At 44.7% G+C, this 24,475-nt stretch overlaps 1 protein-coding gene and 1 long non-coding RNA gene across 3 annotated transcripts in view; one reads left to right on the top strand and one right to left on the bottom strand.

Moving 5' to 3' along the window:
• Nucleotides 1-18,859, bottom strand: part of CSMD2 (CUB and Sushi multiple domains 2) — a 358,465-nt gene extending 339,606 nt beyond the window's left edge. The window contains exon 1 of the mRNA XM_064471428.1: nt 18,771-18,859. The gene's annotated coding sequence lies outside the window, so the exon portion shown is untranslated. The remainder of the gene's footprint in view (nt 1-18,770) is intronic.
• An 89-nt stretch (nt 18,860-18,948) lies between these two features.
• Nucleotides 18,949-24,475, top strand: part of LOC135316761 (uncharacterized) — a 152,527-nt gene continuing 147,000 nt past the window's right edge. For both annotated transcript variants that reach the window (XR_010376015.1, XR_010376014.1), the window contains exon 1: nt 18,949-19,452. This is a non-coding gene — a long non-coding RNA (uncharacterized LOC135316761). The remainder of the gene's footprint in view (nt 19,453-24,475) is intronic.

Below are 24,475 nucleotides of genomic sequence, written 5' to 3'. Positions count from 1 at the left end.
CGCTTGCTGCAGTGGCTGTGCTTCACCATTTGTATGCTGCTGAATTAATCTTATTAGGAAGTATAATATTCAAAGCATTTATTCCTTACTTCCTTTCATTTGTATAAATATGTTGCTATGCCATGTTCTCTAATTGCTTAACATCTGTTAGAAGGAAGAGAAAATAAACACATTATGGCAAGAACAAACTGTAATACCCTCTTAAAAAGTGCAAATGTAGAAATGTTTAATAAAGTGGGCTGGGAAAACCAAGAATACCAAAGTCAAAAAATGTAAGACACCCAATCCATTGAGTGAGAAGTCTTTGTGATCAAGATTCCTGCACTAAGGCAATTAAGCTCATTCAGTTCAATTTTAGCTTTTGATTAAAGTGTTAATTTGCTAGAAGTGGTGTTTGGCCAAAGCCTAGTACATGTGAACTCGGGAAAGTCTGGAGAAAGGATCATCTACTCTGCTGCTGCTAGCGGCACCCTGGGTACCTGTTCAGCTTTTGGCATTCAGGACCTCCGCAGGTCCCTGTGCCAGCACCCATCTATTAAGTTGAACATTAAGGGCGTGCTGCCAGTTTAGGGCCAATCAATGACATTGGCTTCATATATATGCAGCCACTAAAGCCCCTTCAATTCATGGTGAAGTGAATTCCACAAAAACGGGGGACAAACAAGAGCTACAAACCCATAAGCGTATCCTACAACAGAACTGCAACAAATGTTTGGGTGCTTCTGAATGTCAGCCACCTTTGGTCTTCAGTTTACAGGCTTGCTGAAACAACTTATTAGTGAACCCACCTAGAGATGCAGCTTATACTAGTAAAGAGATCATTGTAACTGGCTAGATCCGCTAAAAGAAACAGAATAGGCAGTCTTAATTCATCTGACTTTGCCTGCTCAAGAATTACTGCTACAATCTTTCCTTTGCTCCAGACTGTATTTTACTTCCTGTTTGAGGAAAACAAAGCCTAATTTTAGCTAAAATCCTGTTAAGTCCCAACATGTAATCTGAACCTGCTGTACCTTACTTGTACATTTCAATGTCATTCTGACAGAGCTGACAACAGTCAGATTTTATTGTGTGATTTCATGAATGACGATTAACCATAGGCACAGAGCCCTGTAAATAGCATTTCATTTTTGTGAGCTTTTTCGTTTTTAAATTACTTCTTTGCTACTGCCATTCTTTGCCTCGCTCTCAGAAGCATGCCAGTTATCAACTGGGGACTAAACTGTGTGCAAATGAAGAATTTGTTGACTTTAGTATTTCCCCCTCCATATTTGTAAGCTGAAGTCAAACCATTCAGAGATAGAAGCGTCTTGTAAAAAAGGGGAAAAACATATCACTTCCAAAAGATATTTCATCCAAAACGCTACTCGTGGAGCCCGATACTCCTAGACAGAGCTAGGAGGGTAGAAGGAAAAGTGAGTGCAGTTAAGTCAGCTCACATGGTGGCAATTTTAGACTCTGCACCTCTCCAGCCATACATGAAACACTCGCAGGCCCAGAGTCAGGGACAGAATTAGCTGGGGCAGTCACCTCCAACTTCAGCAGAGCTAACAGGGTCTTCCCCTCCCCTGACCACAGCAGCAGGGATGGACAGAATCATTTACCAGGGGATGCCTCTCGGGGAATATTCCTCCACTAAAGCTGCCACTCACGGACTCCTGTGCTCCGCACGCCAAACTCCAGAGTTTCTCCCCCGTCGCTGGATGCTGGCTATTAACAGAGGCAGGCATGTTTTCAGTACACTTATTCAGTACTTAACATAACAAGGGTTTTTCTCAGGACTGAGACCTCCTGATAATCATCCAATACAAATTACTAACAATATCACTAACACTGAAGATAAGGAATGTATATATTTCAAATGCCAGTAGATCATCTGACCAGCTATTTTCAAATATGTCTTAAATTACAAAAACCATGGGAAAAGGTGGCAAGACAAACAGCACTGGATGAAGAGAACAACATTTTTCTGTGTCACTGTTTTGCAAATAATTCAGCTGCAAATCCACGGGAAACAAAATAGCTTATTACAGCATAGTGAACAACTGACTGCATCAGAGAATTGCCTTGGTGGCGAGAAAGCCAATGTGAAGCTAACTGTTATTCCTGATACAGTTATAATTACCACAGCAAGAAGAAAACCACAGCCCCCAAACATTTATGAATGTCCCACGCTCTATGCGGAGATAGGCCAAATTCTGAGCAGCGCCATGTAGTGCCCTCCACAGTGCAGAGGGAAGGGGCACAGGAGCCAGGGGAAGGGCTGGGGAGAGCTATCACACATGTAGGGATAACTCATGTTTCATGATCAAGCTGGGGCCGTTCTGCATGGACTCTGATGGGTGATGCTCCCCTCACATCTGGCTAAGCACAGGCTCAGGTCCATATCAAATAAACCTCCGAAGCAGAGGTTTATTGGACTGGAGGAATACTGTAACTGCACAAGGTCATGAAGTACGATCTGCAGCACAGGCCACACTAACAAGAGCTACTGGGATCAAAAGGAAGAGGGAGAACTAGAATTTTAAGTCTTTACCCTGTTATATTTACACATGAGCAAATCTCACCCATTAGTTATTAAAAGTAGGTGACTAAACTGCTGGAAATCATACGGCATACTTCCCCCTCAGGTTCTGTTCACAGACATCTCGCAAATAGATGAAACTGTTCTTCAGTAGTTTGACCTTTACTCTCACCTCACAGTATACTCAAGTCACAAGCACTGCTAGTCTGGCCAACAGACACAATCTCATTTCTCCACCCCTGCTGGAGGGATACCAACATAACCAATGCAGCACAAGCTGGGACTCCTCATGGTGAAATTCATCATTTGCCCTCTGTGGCTGTTCAAGCTTTCAATCTGCTCTTTCCCAGTTATTTGCTCCAGAAACATGCCACCACTTGCATTTTAGCAAACTCAAGAGACGCTGCTTGATGAAGACAAGACTGGGGAAGAATGAAAATTCTAGATAAAAGCAATCTTTTCTGGCTTCCAGCCAATCTATCAATGTATTACAATGCAGCTTAAAGATGATGGGACACCGTCTGATATCAAGGGCAGGGACTGAGATTGTCAAGAGCTCAGCCTTCACAGACCACAAAGACAAGTTTACTTCCCTGCTCCTATAGCAGGGAGAAGCTGACAGAGATTACTTGGCTGGTTTGGAATCACACAGGTTCTTTCCAGTAAAGCTGAGAAACAGATTTACTGGCACACTGATCCACTGCCGCAGAGCAGAGTGCAGGGAGGCCAGTCACCAACGACTAAGGAAAAAAGCTTCTTGTCCCCTTCAGAGGATTCTCTTTTTCGAAGGCCCATCTGACTAAGCCAGCTAATGGCAACAAAATCTAATATATACAAAATAATTTTATCCATAAATAAGGTTTCAAACCTCCAGAAACATGAGTAGATGCCAAGCTAGCAGCATCCTTAATTTGCTAACTCTGGCAGGCAGAGAAAAAACCCAAATGCAAATTTGTCTCTTCCAGTGGGTTAGCATTTTCTTTCTCTCTGTGCTGGACAGACCATCTGAGCAGAGGGGAGGCAGCACTGTTTTCAAATGTTTATTTTTAATGAGCATAAATTATTCTGCCTCTGCTTTGCAGGCACAGCTACAGGGTAAGACACAGTCTTGCCTGTCTGGTTAATGGCTTTTTGTCAGGACAAGTTAATATATTCCAAGAACAGTGTGTTATCACAGCCACGGCATCTATGAAGAGCGCATGCCTTGAGACTTCTGGATCCAGGAACAAGGGAGGGTACTTAAGACTCCTTGGTACACTGAAGATCGGTGGCTGGGGGGTAAAGCAGAGTTAACCCGTGCCCCAGCCCACCTCTGCCAGTACCTTTCTGCAGCAGCTGAAGACTTACTGGCCTTTCTGGAAAACCTCCCCGGGAACTGGGATCCCTCAAACAGCACTGACTGCTCACCATGCAAGCTGTAACTTGGCAGCACCTGCGTAACTCTGGACAGTCTTTTTCTTGCCAAAGGACAAACTAATTCACACATGGTGTTATGGATGCAATCGCCTCCCTTTTAAACCCCACTTCTATCCTTAATTGTATGCACGTAAGGACCATCTAGTCTCTTGAGCACATCATTGATATTAACATCTTAAATACAGAAATAACTCTTTCCCTCCCTTTACAAGGGCAGATTTCTTGCTTTTAAAAGTGGAGGCACCATTTCACCTTATTCAAGAAAGTATTTCTTGAAATCCAACTCAATGTTCATTTTCAAGTTATTTTCTTTCAAACAAGTCTTGAGGGAGAAAGGATATAGAGGCTTGAACATGAGTCTCTTTAAATCCGTGATGAATGAAAAACACTCACCAGAATGTGTGAAAGGTAAAAACAATTTACACTTTAAAATCTGGCTGATTTGAAACACTTCCCTAACATAAAATTCCCTTTTTTAATAGTTAAAAATTGATCATTATACCATCCTACATAAAGTCAGCTGGAGAGGTGCATGGTGCATCAGCAGCTATTACTGCTAAGAAAAATGCAAACATTTACCCAAAAAATTTAGCAGATTCCCCAACAACTCAAAGCACAGTCCCTCAGGAGACAGCAGCTGTGGTCTTGCAACACTCCCTTCCTACACCAAAGCTCACGCAGTGCCTGTGATTTTAAGCTCTGCACCTCCCTATGTATTCTCAAGCCATGCATGAAACACTCACAGGCCCAGAGTCAGGGACAGAATTAGCTAGGGCAGTCACCTCCAGCTCCAGCAGAGCTAACGGGGTCTTTCCCTCCGCTGACCATAGCGGCCAGGATGGGCAGAATCATTTACCAAGGGGGATGGCTCTCTGGGACAGAGGACAGGGAAGCAGCTCCCCAAACGCTGCTTCCAAATGCAGCAAGATGAGCTCAACTGCAAGAAGCATCAGAACCTGATTTGTAAAAGCCACTCAAGCATTATGAATGTATCAAACGGGGGAAAGAAGTTTTCAAGTCATCCTCAATATTTGTCCTCTCCACATGCCTGGGAGGAACACATTGTGCAATTCGCCTTCAGTTTACAAATGGCCACACAATGGGGAAGAAAAAAAAAAACCAAAACATGAAACCCAAAACCTGCATTTGAACTGAACCATTAAAGAGTAAAGGCAACACAGCTGGATCCAGCTAAGTGCTCATACCAACGTTCAGAGTACACAAGCCCAATTTAGAAGCTAGGGCCAAAGCATCCCCCACCCCCAAAAACAAGCTTTCCAAAAGGAGAAAGGGTTTAGTGTAATAAAGCGCACAGGTCAAATTCTCTGCCAGTTTTGGGTAAAAAGAGCTGCACTGAAGGCACAAGGTGGAAAGCACTTGAACAGTAACAATTTGCACCAGTTGAGAAGTTAACTTTTGGCAACAACAGAGGAGCAATTACAGGCAGGAATCTGGAGCCAGCGCTAGCTCTCATTTGTTTCTGTGGAAATACAGAGCAACTTCAGGGAAATTACTGGGCTAATGCTGAAGAAAAATGCTAACAGCAGCCTGCAGTGTTCTTCTGGGCCTAGTCACAGAGAAACACATAACCTAATTTTTCATTGCTGCTCTTTTATAGTCATTTACTAATTTGCACAGGCTCACAGGAAACCACTTAAATTGCTCTGTTGAAGATCTGCATTTTGCTCACCCATCGTATACCTCCGACAAACAGTAGCAAGCACATTTCCAATCATGCAAGCTCGGCAGCTAGTAGACAGCTTCTGCTGGCTGTATTTTCTATGCAAGCAGCAGAGCTTTACTGGCAGGAAGGACAAATGTACATCTGAACCCAAACTACTCTCAGCTGCCGCACAGAAACTAGGAAAGGATCAGAAGTCTTGGGACAGCTTTGTTCTAGCCAGGATGTGTTACTGTGCAACCACAGCTTCAGGGAAGCCTTTTGATATGAGTAAAAACAAATGCCTTAGCAAGGTTGCAAACCAAGCCAGTTCAGAAGGCTTGATGTGAGCTACCTGCCTCCAGCTCCACAGAAGTAGAGGCTGGTTTTTTTTCCAAATGTTGTGGTCAAATGAGGGCCAGAAAGAGCAGGTGTTTCTTCAGAGTCACTTCTATTTACTATAGCAGACACTGATTCAGTATGAAGGGAAGCCGATAAGGCTATTTGGATCAAACCTGGTGGGAAGGCAATTGGCTCGGCCACCTGGCACACTGGGAACAGGAGCAACCTCCGGCAAGCAGCCAAATTCTCAGCAGAGCACAAGGCAGGGGGGTGGTTTGGGTTTTTTTTATTGCTAGCATGGATGGGAGAAGGTTGACAAATGGAGATGGCGAGGTTTACACAGGTACATAACCCACATGCTATGGGCACCAGTAGTTTCCACAGATTTTGGATTGCACAGAGCTTAGCACTTCATCTGTATCACTCCCCTGTGCTTCAGGCACAGAGTCGTTTCTGCACCTGGGCTGGGAGTTGTACAGTCTCTGGCATCACTCAAAAAGCTCTCACTTGGGTTAGGACTCCTTCCATCTCTCACTGCTCATTGGAAACACAGTAGTCCTGGGCAACATGGCTATGCTATCCCTGTCCCCTGTTCCTGCAGCTAGGAGCAGGTTTGGCCCAGAGACACATGCCACTGGTTCGAAGCAAGCCCAAGGTGAGACAATCCCAGAGCCATCTTGCAGGACTGCAGATGCTTAAAATGGTGTAACATGACCTGAAGAACCAGGTGCGTGTTTTTATAAAAGCATATTGCTCAGCTGAATTGGATCCAAAACTCTTCAACCACTTTATATTTAAAAATGCAGCTTCCTATTCCTGTAGCAAACAGCATTGCCTGCCTTTCTGTACTGCCTGTTCTTGAAGGAGATCGGATATCAGCTATCAATTGCAGTAGCAAGCATCTAATTTGACTTTGCCAGCAAGATGACAGTGTCTTGAATGCTAAATTACATCTGCAAAAAGGTCAAACCCCATGGATACCTGAGCATTTACATAATTCAAGCAGCTCATCATCAGTTGCTTTTTTTTCCTCCCCTTTTTTTTTTTTAAAGCTACTCCAAGGCAATGATTCTGACATGACTTTCGGGAAAGTGACTTTTAGTGGGTAATGTTCTTGGGTTTGACCTTGTTTCTACAGTGTTAATTACTGTCATTATCAACTGCTTGCACCTTCAGAAAAAAGGCAATTAGTTGCAGAAATCAGCCCTCCCCTACAATCGTTGTAATAAACCAGAAATCCCTGCCCTGGAATGAATAGCATTCTGTAGTCTACCATCACCTCCCAGACCCTCCTCCCTTCATAAAATAACCTCGAGCTATTCAATAGTCTGTTACATCAGCCTGGCCAGTTTCTCTGCTGGTGTAAACTGATACACAGCACTGAAAGCCATGATAGAGCACGCTGCCGATCAGGCACCAGACAGGAGTCCAGGAGGGAGATGCATTTCTCAGCAATGCCACTGATTTCCTGTGCAACTTTTAAAAATTCTAATTCAGAAAACACTCAGTATAAAAAAAAGGATTTCTGTCCCCTGTTCATAGCAAGGAACAGAGTCAGGCCTTTCAGGTCCCATTCCCATCCATCTGATTTTTTGGATGACAAAGACCTATCACTTTGTCTCTCAGTGCCTCAGTTTCCTTTCTTCTTCCCATGCCAAGAAGCTCAGTCTGTGCAGCCGCACAGGCTGAATTCCTCGGGTGTGCAGTTCTCCTAAGGGTACCTCATTGCTGCTAACCTAGTCAAGCTTTCCTCATGGTTTATATTTTGCAGATGAATTACAGCTTTGTAATTAATCTTCCTCCTTATAACTCTGTATGTTAATTACCATGATTATTTCTGGTAATTCCATTTTATAAATGCTCCTAAAAGTGTGAAGAGCTGACTGCGCTATCTGAAATTAAATCTTTGTTCAGGAAATGCAATGAGGGAGCAGAGTGCAGGGCAGTGTCTTTCGAAACAGTGATGAAATTCTATTGCACTTGGTTCTTCACTGGACTCCTCCTGCCCCATGGCTCCTCAGCCTAATCATCATCAATCAGAGCAGAAGCATTTTGATCTTGCTTGGTCATAAGGCAGAGATCACTCACAGACTATTCCCTCCCCATCATGTCTCTGGCAAAAAAGCTTGCTCTGAGCAAGTGCATTCATTGCATGCTCAGGAAGGAAAGTTAAAACACTCATCCCAAATTCTAAACACTGAACACCTGTGCCATCAACAAAAGAAACCCATCACCCAGCTGCCTGCCTCCCTCTTCCTGCATTACTGCTTGTCACATTATGTAGCACTTGTCCCAGTGTCATCTGGCCAACTTCAGTGGCCGGTCATATTAGCCAGCTCACTACTTCCCTCCCAGCTCATTTCTCCACTCAAATTCTGCCTCCCTCTATCTGAATTTCAAGGGTTGATTTTTTTCTTGCTCAGGACCTGAAAGCATGATGGAAAGACATGTTTAGGGTTAATAAGTATCTCTATCAATAGAATATTCAATCAGTATGAATAACCATCACATCTCTCCCCACCCTTCTGACTGATGATAGCTAAATTACTTCTAAATATAGCCCTTAAAATCTGCATTAATCCTGTCTGCTTCAAGCGTGTTGCGTTTATTGACAGCATGAAGATATAAGCCAAGCACCTGCATGGAACACAAGCTTATAAAATAGGAAATAAGAGCAATCCAGATGAAATGCAACTTCCATTAACCTTGTCTTTTTGACTTCACTTCCCCTCTGAAAGCTAAGACTACCACCAAATACTCATTTCATTGCAGACAGCTCTGGGTTTCAGCCTAACTAGAGAATTGTACAACAGTACCACTTCCGTTCATATTCTATTACTCTCCAGCTTGAAGATAGATAACCAGAATGAGAGCTTCCTCTTAGAATACTAAGAGCTTAAGAACAACAGTAATTTGATAGAACTTTCTGCGTCCGTTTGCTATTAAGAAGTGTTTTAGTAGTTCCAGTGTATCCAAACACTACAGCCACCACAAGCAATTCACATCACAGCAGAAAATAATCCTATTGACAAGCTTTGAGGAGATCTTGCAGAGCTAGTAGGCAAAGGAAGTCAATTGTTAATGACCACATTTGTTCACGTTTGACTTCACCCAAAGGCAGCAGCATCCTGATCAAGAGCACGGTGCCACAGTTCTTTTTATGTGTATATAGTGAGGAACATGCAACTATAGGCATTTCTTCTACCTGCATGACTTACAGTGCAGAAAAAAAACACGGAACCTTCCATGGTGAACTACTCTTTCGGAGTAAGCCTTTCAGAAGAACAACTGTAGGAGCAAGTTAAGACTGGAGCCTTCAGCTACTGGCCTTAGCACCATTTAGCTGATGCATTGTGCTATAAGAAGTCCACAGTACGTCTATATACCCGCATCCGGAGTCAGTCTGGTTTGCTGTGGTGTAAATTACAAATAACTCCATTAACTCCTGGAGTAACATCAAAGCAAGAGGTAAATAAGGCCCTGATAATGTTCCTCTAAGGACAGCCTGCCCATCACTGTTTGGGTTAATGCACTTTGCTGCTAGTTCTGGGCTGTTCGCCATCAGTAGTAATTGGATTGCAAGAAAGGCAGATATCTGGTTCCAAATGACATTTTTATCAATATCTGTCTGTTTACAGGTGTCTGTCATAACCTTCAAATACACTTAAATAACTCATTCATCCAAGCATTGAACATATGCTGGGAAGAAGATTCATCAAGCAAATGCGCAACTACTGCTCAAGCTTTTGCCTTCTAAAAAAGTTAATGAAAGAACCTTTCCTTGCCTGAAACTGAGAGGCAGCCTGAATTGCATGGCCAAGCCTTCACAACAGAGTAAGCCAGGCTGGTGAAGCAAATATTGACCCCAAAAACATTTTGGGGGGGGTTTTAAATTATTTTCAGCAGGAATTGTTATTAAAGGTTTTTCAAAAGAAAAAATCCACTTTCCTACCAAGCTCACCATTTCTTTACAGAACACTATTATTTTAGATTCACACCTGCTACTGCAGTACCCTGTAGCTCAGTTCCACCACATGCTCGCTGCAACCTAAGGCTAAATAATTGCCTCTAATCAATACAAAAACCTGGATATTTCATCTTTTCTGGATTCTGATATGGAAAGACAAAGCTATCAAAGCTCAGAGCCAAACCTTTTAGCCTCTCCTGAAGCAGAGAGAATTAGACCTTCTGGTCCCCAGCCTGTTTAAAGATCTAGTGAACCTAGACACACCTGCAGCTGAACTTCTACCCCAAACCTCAAGTCTGAGAAAACAGCCCTCAGGCCAGCACAACCTACACAGCAAGGCCTTGCTTTGAAAATTGAGCTGGAAGTGACTTGTTTGCAGTTCCTTCCTCCTTACAACTGTCTGACTGTAGGAATGCGGCATGCTCCCTTAAAATATAGAGCCAATACTCAGAGAGGTTTCACACAAAAGTTAAGCGTTATACACTTAAAACAAGGGATAAGCCTTCCTGTGTGTCTCAGCCTTCCAAACGCTGAACCATCTGAATCACACAAGCCATGCCATGGTACTCAGACAGTTAATGACTGCAGTCTTCAGCTCTCCATGCAACAGAAAAAGCACCATCACATCACCCTACAACCACACACCAACCTGTGTGCAACGGTCCGAGTTCAAGGCTACAGGGGGTCACGGCAGGGTCCTAGTTCCTCAACTTCCCCAAGCTTCCTCCCTGCATTTGAAGGGCAGACAGCAATACTTTGCATTAACTTGACAGTAGCCTTGTGTCTACAGTTTAAGTGACTTTTTGTCAGAAAGGCTCAAAGGTAGCGCATAGCTAAATGCTTTCCTGAAGAGTCACCCAATATCCTGGCAAAGCCTGATGCATGGCCCCACCTTGAAGGGAGCAGCTTACTCCGGCCTCACTAACAAAAGCAGAGCACTTGCGACCTCCTAGGTTTTGCAATCCTTTCTTATTTCTGATGAGCCTTAGCGACATTTGGAAGGGCTTTTCAGAGTCTGTGACACAGTGACCACACGGGGTGCAGGCAGGAGCTGCATGCACCTGACTGTGCTACTTCTGCTTTACTAGAAGCTTCAGTTCCTGTACTCAGATGATTAGTGCTTTCATTGACCAAAACAAGACAAACTAAATCCTCACAGCTGCAGACAAGATGCAAAGAGTTAAAGGCCTCAAAAAACCACAAGTCAAATTCAAATATACATTACGAACGTCTCATGGTATTGGAAGGAGAACAGGGAATCCCAGCTCTTGGATTGGCATTGCAAGTTCCAGAGCACAAACAAGTACAACTGCCACATTTGGCACCACTACATGCCATGCTGTTAAAATGCCAGGTTTAGACAACAGAATGCTGCCAAGCCCACTCAGAGGAGCACATGCTCACTTAAAAAACCAAAGAATAGCCCCATCCTCAAATGCTGATTCCTCAAACACTCTAGCCTCCACAGTTCATTTCTATTTATTTTGCCTTACTAATGTCCTAACAAATTAGAAAGAGGCTTATCTGTGTCGGATTAAAGCTCTATGATAATGCCTTTAATGTTTTACTTTAATATTAAATTTAATTAGGACAGCAAGGAGGTGGTGAAAGGGGAGGACTGAAACCTGGAAAGCATCGCCAGCAGCTCCTTTTCAACATCTGAATTGGAATGGCTTTTAGCCAGATGAGCAATTACTTCAACAACAGGCAGAGACAACTCATGCATGCAAGGCCCATATGCTCCTGCCTAGCCCCAGCAAGGAGCTCTGGGAAGTTCTGTCACTTCCTACTGTTCTCCAAGCAGCTCAAGAGGCACCCCGTGCTCAGAGCACTAACCCCTCAGAGGACAGGAGCTCAGGAAGAATACAGCCACCCCCAAATCTTTCTGTCCCTCTAGCTTTCAAAGCAGCAGCCAGCTGCCTAGTGTCACTTGCAGTAAGAGGCAGGGACAGAAAGCTTCAGGTTTGTGTGATCTCTCTCTGCTCTAGCTCAGTGGGGAGGTTGTGCTCAGAGTTAAGTGCACAGCCCTCAGAGCCAGCTTCCTTCAAAGCCAGGCAGCAGAGCAGCCAGCCTCAGCTGGGACAAACAGGCCACCATGCTGGGGTGAAGTGACATGACTTAATACCCCCCGTGCACAGAGAGGATAAAAAGTAGCCTTATGAAGTGCACTACGAGAGCTCCTTGCAGCAGCACAGATGGTAGTATTGGTGGCCCTACAGACGAGCTCCTCTGTAGAGGAGTCCCAAGCCCCTGCTGCATTGTTTACACCAGCACTTACAGACACGCCCTGGTCACCCAAGTCACATGCCTCCGTGCAGACAGGTAGCTGCCCTGGGAGAAAGGCAGCTCCCCAGCCAGGCTGGCAGCAGCTCATGTCCTTCACACTTGCTCAACAGAAGATTATGCAGCTTAAAGCCTCCATGACATCCTTGCTGTTCTGAAGTACTGCAAGGTCCTGTCCTGCAGGTACTTACAGCCACACAAGGGCTCCTTTAAATCAACCTGTCACTGTCATCAGGGCAGAGATGACAAAGCTGTATGTGGACAATCATGGATGAGGTACTGCTTGGTCAGCTGAAGTTTAACCGCGCACGTGCTGCCAGCAAGTTGCACGAGTGCAGTAAAGCCACTCTCTCACAGATCAAGCTAATACTGTTCAGCAACTGATGCACATCAACCAACTGGCAGTTAACTGAGGGGCTGCGGTCCCTGCAGTTAATGTAATTGCTTAAGATACAGACACACACTGACAGCTATAGCAGCCTGATCACTCCCAAGCAGTAGAGAAGGAGGCTCAGAAGCCCAGGTCTCGCATACACCCCAGGAGGCAGAGGTCTTCAAGTCTTCTGCCTTGACTGTAATCACATCATGAATCAGGCTCCCAATCTCTCCTTTTTGAAAAAGTGTCACCACAATGATTCTCTTAAAAGCACCTCATGTCCCCAGTCCATACAAAACTAGAACAGCTTGCATTAGTAGTAACCGTTGCATATTTAATTTACACAGAGCCCTTTGTCCAAGGATTATAGACTGCCCAAAACTTAATTAATTAAGCTGTAACCCCCAGCCCTCCATGAGGTGCATCAAATTCTGTCAGCATTTTTAGACTAAAGCACCATTTTATAGCCACTATTAATTGGCTGTAGGTTTCAAGTTCCTCACCCAGAGAAAGATTCAATTCCTGCCTTTCAAGCACAAAGCTTAAAGGCAGGGTTTTTTGGGGCTTCTAGTTTTAGGTTCTGCCACTTATTTGCTTTCCTGACATTAGATGTGTAATTACTGCTTATCCAGCCAGCTGCTCCCTTGGGGAGGCAGAGACATGCAGTAGATACCCAGGGGATTAAAATGGGTACCCAAGAACAATTGCCAATGTACCTGCTATAGCCTCCTTTGCCAGAAATTAATTGTTCAGGACTAACTTTTCCTTTGAATGGTCTGACATCTTGTCGCAACTGCTTTCTTTCTCATTGTGCTGGCAAGCTTCACCTTGTCCTTCTTGTCTTGATTTGTCTGCGAGGCCTCTGTGTAACTGGAATGTTATTTGTCCCAAGTTCTGGCCTAGAAGACAGATACTACAAAGCCTCTTGGGTGACTCTGGTCCAGTCTGGTCCCCTGATGCCAATGATAAGCTTCCAGAAGTCACGCTTGACTCTTGCCATGCAACACCTAGCGCACCGAGGGCCCAGCTAAGACTAGGCTCTCCGATGCCACAATCACAACCACACTGAAGTTTCCTACTTTGTCTCCAACTTCCACCTGCATCTTTTGCTCCTCCCCACACCAGGAGCCACCTTAACCATTTGTATTTCTAAATCTGTGCAGAAAGCCAAGGCAGTCCAAACAAACAGGACAAATAAACTCCCTTGCTTCACAGTGCTCTGACCTCCCACCACAGAAGAGGACAGAAAAATTCCAGATCATTAGAGCAGTGGCCATTTCACAGCTACACACAACGTCCTTTAGATTGTGCGGGGCTGTGGCTATGGCCTCACATCTCCAGCTGAAGTCAAAGGGTTTTACACATGCACAGCTGAGAGCGCTCATATGCCTCAGTTCCCCCAGCCCCCAATGATCTATGGATGATGCTGACTAACCTTCCAAAATATTGCCAGATCCTCATATCAGACAGGGTGGTGTCTGTGACCTGTGCCATAGCAGAAGCATTCTTCGTCCTCTGTAAAAAGCAGTGGCATTTTTAGAGGGTATAATATGGGAAACAGACACTTCTCTGCCACTATTGCAAGGGAAGGAAAGAGATCGCTTCTTTTTCAGGCCTGCTAAGGAAGTCAAGTGAAGTGGAACCCACAGGCCTCCTAGGGATCTGTCTATGCTAAAATGACTGCAAGAGAGTTGTGAATGCAGAGAGCACATCTACTGGCATCTGGACATTATGTGGACTGGGGAAAAGACTACCAAACAGATGGAAAAAAAGAAAAACACACTAAGTGAGATAAGGGTACCCTGGGCAGGACAAGCCTCCCTCGCCCTTAATCTAACTTGCATTGCACTGGGCCCCACAGAGTAAATTGTTTCACATCAGAGCATTGCCACTGGGCTCAGCACAAAGGGAACAGGCTGATGTGCAGAAGTGGAGTTCCCGCTTCCCTCTGGCCCAGCCAAACAGGCCCCCCACTTACTACATAACCTTGTGCTCAGCTCTCAATAGCTCTCTGCCATGATGAAGAGATGCTATGCTGCTGGGAAGAAAAGGGTTATGAGGACAGGGTTTAAAATAAATCAACTTCTGTGTTGTTTTGGAAGTAATCTATGAGAAAGATTTGGTTGTAAAAGGCATTGTATAAATGGAGGCACTATTATTGTTTGACAATAAAAAAACAGTTTTCTTATATTTGCTTGGAATAAAACCATTTTGCAGATGTCTTCAGACAGGCTTTTTAACTGCGTTCCGCATCTTAATTTTCCCTTTTTGGTTTTTATTACATTTAAATTAAAATTATGCATGTAAGCCGTCAAGGGCAACTTGTAACTAGTCTATCATTGCTGAACTTTTCCACTGCTCATATCACCTTTGCTCAGGACCCTGTAAATAAAGCTTACCCCTTTTCTGATATCATTCCTCCTCTCTGCCAAAGGAGGAATGCTTCCTCTGCCCTTTGTGCTTCCAGAAAAACTCCTTCCCATGGCATATTACTGCTCCAATTACTCATCACAACAGAAGAGCCAAAGCCCTTCTGCATGTTTGTCCAGAACAATGCTCTTTAGCAAACAAACTCCATCCCAAAGAGCTAGAGCACAAGGAATAACATGCAACAGAGAAATGAAGGTATCTTTCATTGGCCAGTTTAGATAATAGACATGGTCAGGAAGATGAAAGCACAAAAACGCCACCTCTGCCCACTGCAAAATTTTAGCTTACATAAATCATCTCAGAAGAGGAAAAGGTTTCTCAAAACACCTTAATAAAGTATCTTAATAAAATAAGTGATCTGTGTTAACAGGTTTCAACAAGCATTCGGCCAGTATTTTTGGTTACTACCAGAAGAGACAAAACTATCCTCCATCATCCCTCTCTTTCCTGCAAGCACAACTGGTCCTGCTTCCCCCAACAGCAGCACTTAAGTAATTATGTGGTTTTCTACTGATTTACACTCTTGGAAAATCAGAACCAGGGACTACAGTGTTGGACAATGTCCTCATAAGAGTCAATAGACGGGACTGCCCCACAACAGAGGTTATGGGTGGACTGAGGTTTCCTAAGCTTAATTTGCTCAGAGATTCCCAACACAGAATAAAAATCATCCTGTATCACAGCAGTGCTGGCAACAGCAGACACGAGGAGACATTCAGCTGTAGACTGTGTTCACAGCCTGAACAGCCTCTCTCCTACCTCCTCTGGGACACAAGAAGAAAGAAGCTTTCTTTTCAGAGTACTGCTTTGAAGTAGCCTGGGTACAACTGTTTGGCAACCCCTTTAAAATGAAAACTGCATCTAAATCACCACAGCACACTAAGAAATACCAATGGGAAATACCTCCACAGAGATTGTCTTCTTGCACCTTTATATTTTCAAGGTTCTTTGCTTCAAAGGGGGCAGCTGCAATTGCTGCAGGCCAAATTAACATGGCATGTTAAAGAGGAGATAAGCACACCTGCTCTCTAATAAAGATTTTACTTCTGTTGCTATATTTATTCTTGTTTCACTCTATCTAAAGTAAATGCTACACAGACTCAAAGCTGCTCTTTGCTTATGGGGAAACAGCAAGAGCCCCCAGGTACATCCAAAGTACAGAATTAAGTAAATAATTAAGTTACCTCATACACTCTCAGTTAATTCCCATGTCTGGATTTAGTTCATATTTTCTGGGTTGAATATGTCTTGTTACATCAGCTACAACTATTCCATTAAAGTAATCTTCAGACTGTTTGGGGGCTTCTCTTGATTAATAACATTTCCTGGGATGGATTCTCCCAGGACCAACGTGCGTACCAGGAAGAAGAGATGTTTTGGTGTATTTAGCACTTGTTTCCTACAGAGGCACTGCACCACAGTCACAAGGATAGACTCCATCTAACAAAAGGTTCAAACAGCCCTTGGAAAGGAAGCCAACCCATTTTGCTCAGCACAGGCTCATCACCTGAAAGTTTAGGAGAGCTGCTTTGCAATGTATTCAAGCTGTCAAACATACTACAGTCTGAATCACAGGCAGAGCTTCTCTGCCATCAGAGGAAAGTGCATTGTGCGTTTTTGGGCTCACCTATACAGGTAAACTAACCAAACCATTTCCCAGCTATTCTGAAAGACAGCCCACACAGGGCTGTTTTCAAATATGCTGTCTAGAGTACCTTGCTTTGCAATACCCATGAGAATCTGCTTCCCTATCAGGACGCGTGTAAAACAATAGAACAGAGCTAGCTCAAAGCTTATCAGTAGCATCAGCAAAATTTAGCTTTCCTACCCTAAGGGCCAGGCAAGGACTAACTGCTCCTGCAAGGGACCACTCCACACGCCCTAGCAATTGCTTATTTTGCCTACAGCCCAAGTCAGCTTTGTAACAGAGACCACTTCAGGACAAGAGCCCTGTCCCTCACCACTCACCTTAACCTTACTCTTACTTTAAGTGCTTCTGAAATGCACACAAGTGCCTACGCGTCCCCCAAGTCTGATTTCTGTTCGCAAATGAATTAAGTGTTCAAGCTTTCTTTGAAGACGCCATTACGATCTTTATTGAAATGCACTTCTACATTACAGCAGTTCTTTTGAAAATTTTCACATATATTTGTAAGCCTATATCCAGCGTACCACAGGCGCTCCAGGAATAAACACAGAAGTACACCATCTATATACAGAACAGCAAGATTTCAAAATATACTGAAGGAACATAATGCTGGTAACCTACGATTTTAGCCATAAGAGGTAACCAGCAGATGTTAAGATGCAGCTTGAACAAAGTGAGATTCTCCATATGGCTTCAAAATCCATCTTATTTGCATGTTTCTATGCAAACCGAAATGCTCATCAGGGATTCTTTCAGATGCTCCCACCTTTCCCTCCCAAGTCTCCACCATCAGAGCAAGCCAAACAGCACTGCTAGCTTTATTTGCCTTTTAAAGTGAAGAAATTTCCTTCCCTTCCAGTTCTCCACTCTAAACTGGAATTCAGGCAAGCAACAGCTTAATACAGAAAATTATAAAGACAGAGCCAGCATTAGGCAGTTGTTTCAAATCCAACCCCAATTTAAAGTTTATTACCAAATAATACCTGCAGGGCTGCTCCTGCCCTGTGCCCCTTGCGCTGCCAGGGAGCACTTTGCACAGCTAAGAGAAGGTTTGCTCTGTGTGTTGTGTTTGCTCAGCATTGATTTAGAGACCACATCACCACTCACACCTCTCACCAATTTTAATGGTGAATCATTGCGCTCCTCATCCTGGGCTCAGAAAAAATGTTCTCAATAAAACTGCAATGACCCCATTATGCATCCAGGGGTTCTTCTGGAGGCCTGTCTCTGTGCTCCCCCCAAGAGAAGCAACAAGTCTATTGCTCTTCCTCATTAACTCTTTATTAACTTTCACCACCAACAGATGGCCATTTGCCCTGCAGGCTAAGAAAAGACTCACACTACAAGTAAAAAGATACAGTATTTATCAAGTTAAACTAAATAGAATGAATGAACAGCACTGGAATATTAGCTGTAAGTAAATAACAGCATCACCAGTTCATCATTTTGACTGGAGAGAAAAGAATGATAGAAAAAAATAATATGAGCCATAGTCAGCAGGTTGTTTTGATGGCAAATATTAACTCTGAAAGGTTTTGGTTATTAAGAGTTGCAGCAGCTCGGTGTGGAGGCTTGTGCTGTTTACTTTGCTTATTAACACTTGGGGTGCATGTTTGGAGAGGGTGCCATGGTGCATGCATACTAACAACCCTGTAAGCTACTCAAGCAAGGCATCCCTGGGCACCACTCAAGACTGCAAAGAAAAGAAGTATTTCCTAGCAGAGCAGGCAGGTTTGCCAGGCACATGTGCCCAGTAAACAGGTACCTGCTCTGCAAACCCGGCAGCACATGCTCTCCTCAGGAGTCACACATTGCTTTATATGCATTCCTACATGATTAGCACACTTGGGGCTTAAAGATTTGACTGCAAGACTTGAGGTGACACAGACAGCTTTCATCATTAAGTTACTGTTTTCCCAGGGAAAGCATGCTACATACATAAACGCTAACCACCCCACAACATACAGCAGCCTCAAACAAGAGGTGAGGAGCCTGGCTGCTCGCAGGAGAGATGGGGGAAAACATGGCTCCTGCAGCCTGCCAGCGGCTCGCACAGCGACCAGCGCCGCCGCCAACGGGTGAAACATTCTCCGAAGTAAAAAAAAAAAAGAGCATAAAACATACCTTTAAGCTTCAGAGGAGCTGGCTGAGACACCTCCTGCAGAACTCCCAGCGTTGCTCGACGCCAGCTCAGGCCTTGGAACCGTCTGGAACCTGCCCCACCCCGCAGCTGCAGCACGGCCGGCCCAGCAGGCCCCGCCCCTTCCCTTCCCGCCCCTTTTCTCTCCGTCCCTCTGTTAAACAGCCACACCTGAACCTCCCCCGCCCCCAGGAGCGTCAGCAGCGGGGCACCAACGCGCCTCAGGTGGGCCATGGCGGGCGGGGGGCGGCGGCGCTGGGGAGGGCCCCCTCCGAGGGGGCCTCCTCCTGCTGCATCCCAGCTCCACCACAGGACCTCACATTTTTCATTTTCCTTAAAAAGAAAAGCTTTTTTTACTTACTTATTATCTGACCTGTCTTGATAGTTTCCTCCTTAATTGCTCTCTACTTAAATCTGTTCCTAATTGCAAGAGGGTTGCACTTTAATCACACCTAAATTTAATTTTAGCCCACACCAGTCTCGCATTATCTCGTTTACACCAGAGCCTTTATTTATGGCCGTAGAGGGGGCAGGGGCAGGGTGTCCCTGAGGGCTGGCTCTCTCTGGGGTCAGCAATGGCTCCCTGTTCTGTGGGTGCCGGGATCCCGGCTCCGCTCCTGGAGCAGCTGAACCTGCCTCACGAAGCCCCTTTGAACAAAAGCCGGGGTAAGTCTGTGTGTCTCTTTTTGGGGTCCAGGTGATAGTTGTACTGTCTGCTGGTATCGCTCGCAGCCCTTACGCAGCTCTCCTAGAGTGGGCCTTGTTATATGTTCTTTAGGTTGCAAAAATATTCATTCATAAGCAGCTGGTTTTCAGCCCACAGATGGGAAGCTGTGAATCACGTATTAATTTTCAGAGCAGAGCTGAATGGAGAGCACACCCAAGGTTTGGTTCTCTGTTGTTTTTTTTTTTTTAATGCATGTAGAGTTCAGATATTTTAAATGCTTGTCTAATTAGTCATTTTTCTCTGGGTAGGACTGTCCAGGCACTGGTAAGAGCAGGTTCCCGGTGTCGCACAACCAACTGGCTGCTTTTAGTGTCCTTTCACGGGGCAGGGGCGTGCGGGCTGCCTGTGCGAAGTGAGTGCTCCCCAGCGAAGGTGCAGCTATCCTGGTTAGCAAAGACAGGATAGATGCGCCTGAACCACTCACCCCTTTCTAGGTGGGAAGAGAGCAGAAGGGCTCTCCAAAAAAATGCAAACGTTATGTGGTGTTTCTGCCCTGTGGTTGATTGTGGTAGCGGCGAGGCACTGAGCTGGGGCTTGGTGGCCGTCTCACTGTGCCCAGCAAGCTCTCTGGGTCCGGCCCATGGAGGAGCAGTTGTAGCTTAACTATGGAGGGAGGGTGTCTCAGTCCCACTGTAGCAGCTTGTGGCATCGTGACCTGAAGGTGCTGGTTCAGCTGGTGGCTAGCATGGGTGAGCAGATAAAGCAAAGTTTAGGGAGTGCTGTCCAGGTGTGTGATACTGAATTATCAACCTCTGTACATGGGTAGAAGTAGTGGCTTAGAGCAAACATGCAATATAAGCAAGTCCTTAGCAATTCCCAGACACTCTTACTGGCTATGTTACTTATTGTTATGCTTCCAGGCTGATATCCCGCTTCCAGGCGTGAGCCCCCTTTCCACCTGCCTCTGTGAACCTGCTTCAGTCTTATAAACCGAGTGCCTGACCCCACATGGGACCTGCTGTCCTGAGTTTTTTCCCTCATACTGAATTTCTGTAACTTCTCTCCTGAGTTTAACGTGAATGAAAACATGAACAATCTTGTGAATAGGAAATGTGATACTGCATAGTACGTTTTTAGCACTCTGCATCAGGGATTAGATGCACAACTCCTGTTGCCATAGCTTTCATCCCTCTGAGACTTAAACGTGTCACATAAGCTGAATTAGGTACATAACCAAAGTGGGGGGAAAGAGGCATGCAACAAAGGAGGGAGCCACAAGCAAGGCAGGAATCCTTTCTTTTCATTTCAGCCTCATGATTCAGCATTTATGATGTGAATAATTTCAAGCTGTAAACAGCAAGCTACTAAAAGCCATGGGTGGGAGGGAATTAAATCTGAGCTCAGGATGACTGGCATTCCTTGCGATCACTAGTCAAGCCTGCCTCAAAGACTTGAGCGCTCATTATGGGCTCCTATTAGCACTGACGGCCTTCCCAATGCCAGAACAGGCCAACAGTCCCTCTTAGTTTCCATGTGCAGTTTCCGGTGCCTGAGTCTGGGTAGCGAAGGTAGGAAATTGCTCCTGATTCACACAATTATTCACAGCAGTCCCCAGCGCACCCTGCACACTGCTAGAGGAGGTGACAATAAATGGGAAGGTGTCTGCAGGAGTTGGTTCAGTTTGTTTTCTTCCACTGTGGAAGGTAAAGGGGAGAAGAGTTACATTTCAGTTAGGGAGGCTTGTTGGGAATGTTGCAGACGACTAACAAATTGTTCTCTTTGACAGTGTTTGTAAGAGGTGCCAATCCACGCTCAGGCTGTTAAGCAAGCAGCTGTTCAGTGCTGGTATCCTGGGTGGCTTTGGTTTTGCTTGCAATGAGGAGTCAGCCACCAAAAAAAACGGCAAAAACAAAGCAGGGGAGGTGTGGGGAGGAAAGGAGAACCTGAAGGAAAAATGCCAGTGACTCTGGATAGGTGGAATAGCTGTGACAAAAGGAAAGGGCAGAATTATTTTTCATCTGCTGCTTGTGTCAGTCTTTTTAGTTTTTAAACTTAAAAAAAAAGGCAAGAAAGAAATCTTGCAGCTGTAACTTGGAGATTATTGCAAGGTGCAGCTCTTATATTTTGCATCAGATTATTGTACCTGTCCTACTTAGGAAGCAATGTTCAGCCAGTTGTGTTTTCTGGGTAGCAGAGATACTGGTCCATTCAGCATCCAGAGTGTTGGACTGGAAGCTGACAGCAGCTGAAACATGGGATTTGGCAAGGTGGGATCATGTGCTGTAATGGTGCATTGCTGGTTGCCTCTGGAACCGTTCATCACGGTTCTCCAGCTGTCCCTTCTGCCCCTTGCAGTTCTTGGGACCTTTCTTAGAGGTCTCTTTCAGTGACAAAAATGTGTCAGGGCCATCAGGCAACCTGTCTAAGGGTCAAAGGAGTTAAAAATCTAAGATGTCTTTGGGAAAAAGATGATAATGAAGGTGATGAGGCTCAATTACCTTCAATCCAATTGCTTTTTAATTCTGTGATAATGGGCACCAATTAGTTTATGGAAACACTCATCTCTGAAATTCACTGGGATGCTATAAAATTGGCTTTAACTTGTCTCATCTTTGGGGTGGAGGAACCTAAGGAAAGGGTTGTGGTTCTAGTTTGTTGTGGGTTTTTTTAATTTAAAAGAAAAGGAGAGGCAGATGATACAGCATCGTGTTTCCACTGTTCCCAATGTGTTTCTCCCCAAATCCATGTTATCTTTTGTAGATACTGCTTCCCCATCCTGAACAGCAAGATGCCAAGGCAAAGTATCACAGCTTTATTGGCAATGGGTGTGAAGTTTGAACTCTGTTTAATTTATCTGATCTGATGCAGGGCTCCATGATGCAGAGTTGAGAGGAAAAGCAATTCTTTCCAAGCTCTGAGACACTGGTTTCTTGGACTCTAAGTGACCTGCACTTTGAAAGCCATGTCCAGTACTTGCATTGGCTAGGTAGCAGAGGGCTTCTAGTGTTTCTTTGCAACATTAAAAATCTACCCTGAAAATCTCCTTGGCAAAGACTTTCTACTGATGCCTTCACGTGACCTGTCACCTTGCTGTTGTGGTCAAGTTGTACATTCTTCTAGCTGAAGAGCAGTTGCCTGGATTCAGTTCTTGGCTGTTCTACACAGCCTCTGACAAACCTGTGAGGGTTCCTCTGAGGTGGTGGTGGTAGAGCTCCAGGATTTGTTCCTCCCCTTCAGCAGAAGTCATGGCTGGCCATGGTGTCAGCAGAAAACGTCACTTTGAGAGGGTCTTTCTCTGGTGAAGACAGATTGCCTCATTCTTTAAAACTAGAGAGTGCTGCCCAGAGGACCAGCCAGCCAAATTCCTGTGAACCTCACTTGAATGACTCTGATATGTTTTATTTGCATTTTTCATGTAATTTCCTAATTTGGCTCCTTCTAGCCTTGGGCTGGTCTCCCTATTACAGTATTTAATTGAAATAAAATATGTGCAGCACCTGTTACATTTGGACTCGGAGCTTACCTGGGTTTTCTGCCACAATATAAATAATAATAGCTTCAAATTATATTTTTGAATGATTTGTTTTACACTTCTGTAACACCACAAAATTGAGCAGGGCTGTATATAGGTTGTTTTTCTGGTACAAGAAATGGCAATTGCACAGGGTAAATCAGTTTTTAATAAGATGGTAGAAGGCTGCATGAAGGAAATGTCAGAATGTTAACCTACATATTCAGGCACTTGTATGTTTTGAGCAAATGGGCTCAAATTTATGGCTGTGACTCAGAATCGGGTTTTGACCTGGGAGATCTGGAGGGAATGTCAAGACCCCTGTGCTGCTAATGTCTGTGCTGTGACTTCTTGTTACCACCTCCTGACTGTAACATAACAGATGTTTATGATGCAGCTATGGGCTGGATACCCTTGCTTAGACATTTTTCATGCTTTGAGTTCTGAGGATCAAGGTGTAGTAGTGCATCTCAGCCCTCCTTAGGAGTTACCCCTCCTAAACAGAGGTGTCCCTCACACACACACACATCTTCCCTGCTGCTCCTGCCGTTTGAAAAGAAGCTCTGGCTGTCAAAAGAGGAGGCTGCAAACTAAGGAGGGGAAACATGTACCTCATTCCAGTCCTCCCCTCTGCAGACAACAGCCGTGCTCAGGCAAGCAGAGTCACCATCCACTGTCCGAACTGAATATTTAGTTTTCCCTTCACTGCAGCTTCATTTTAAGATCATGGTGACAAACAAGAATCTGCAGCACATGCATATTTACACCTTGTTCTCATTTCAGCTTCCCTCCCAGTGGCTCTTGTGCCCGAAGTAAATGCAGCAAAGGAAGGTGATAATAGAGCTACCGATTAACCAGCCCTGTGTGATTGAGTGAGGTACAAGCTGGGTAGAACAGCAATGCTGGCAAGAAGCTTCCCCCACCCCCACCTCTTCCAAATCATATATTTTTCAAGTTCACATCAATTACTTGTGTTTCCAACTGGATAAACTTGAATGAGAAGGCTTTCTGTAATCTGCTGACAAGACAGTGAAGCACTTTTTGTTAGCTCCTCCTGATGCAATCTAAATTAGGTGTTTGCAGGAAAGAAATTTAGCGTGGAGCTAGAAAAGATTAAAAAACAGAAAGAAAAGGAAGGAAAGGATATTAAGGGAGGATATTAAGTTAAAGCCTGTGTTAAGGTTCTAGTTCCAGTCTCTTGTGCAGGGAACACGTGTGTTTTTGAGGATATAACTGAAAGCGGTGTAAATATGCTTGTGAAACCAAAGATGCCTGTGTGCTTGTACGGCTGCTTCTGGTGAAAGTCCTCTGAAGATTGGAAGCACCAAAAAGAATCTTCTTGCTAACAGGACCTTGGAAACAGGAGTGGTAGAAGAGAGCAGGCATCTGCATCCCCTGACATGGCTCTCACCCTTTTGGGGGCGATCCCTGGTGGGGGAGAGACCTCCCAGACAACCCTGCCATGGGCAAAAGCAGCAGTCAGCTTTCACAGTCAGCCATGAGAGGTGGGT

This window comes from Phalacrocorax carbo, chromosome 22 (genome assembly GCF_963921805.1).
Source record: "Phalacrocorax carbo chromosome 22, bPhaCar2.1, whole genome shotgun sequence".
Classification (NCBI taxonomy): Eukaryota; Metazoa; Chordata; class Aves; order Suliformes; family Phalacrocoracidae; genus Phalacrocorax; species Phalacrocorax carbo.
Note: the sequence above shows the minus strand (reverse complement) of the source record. Positions and strands in the feature narration are given on the sequence as shown.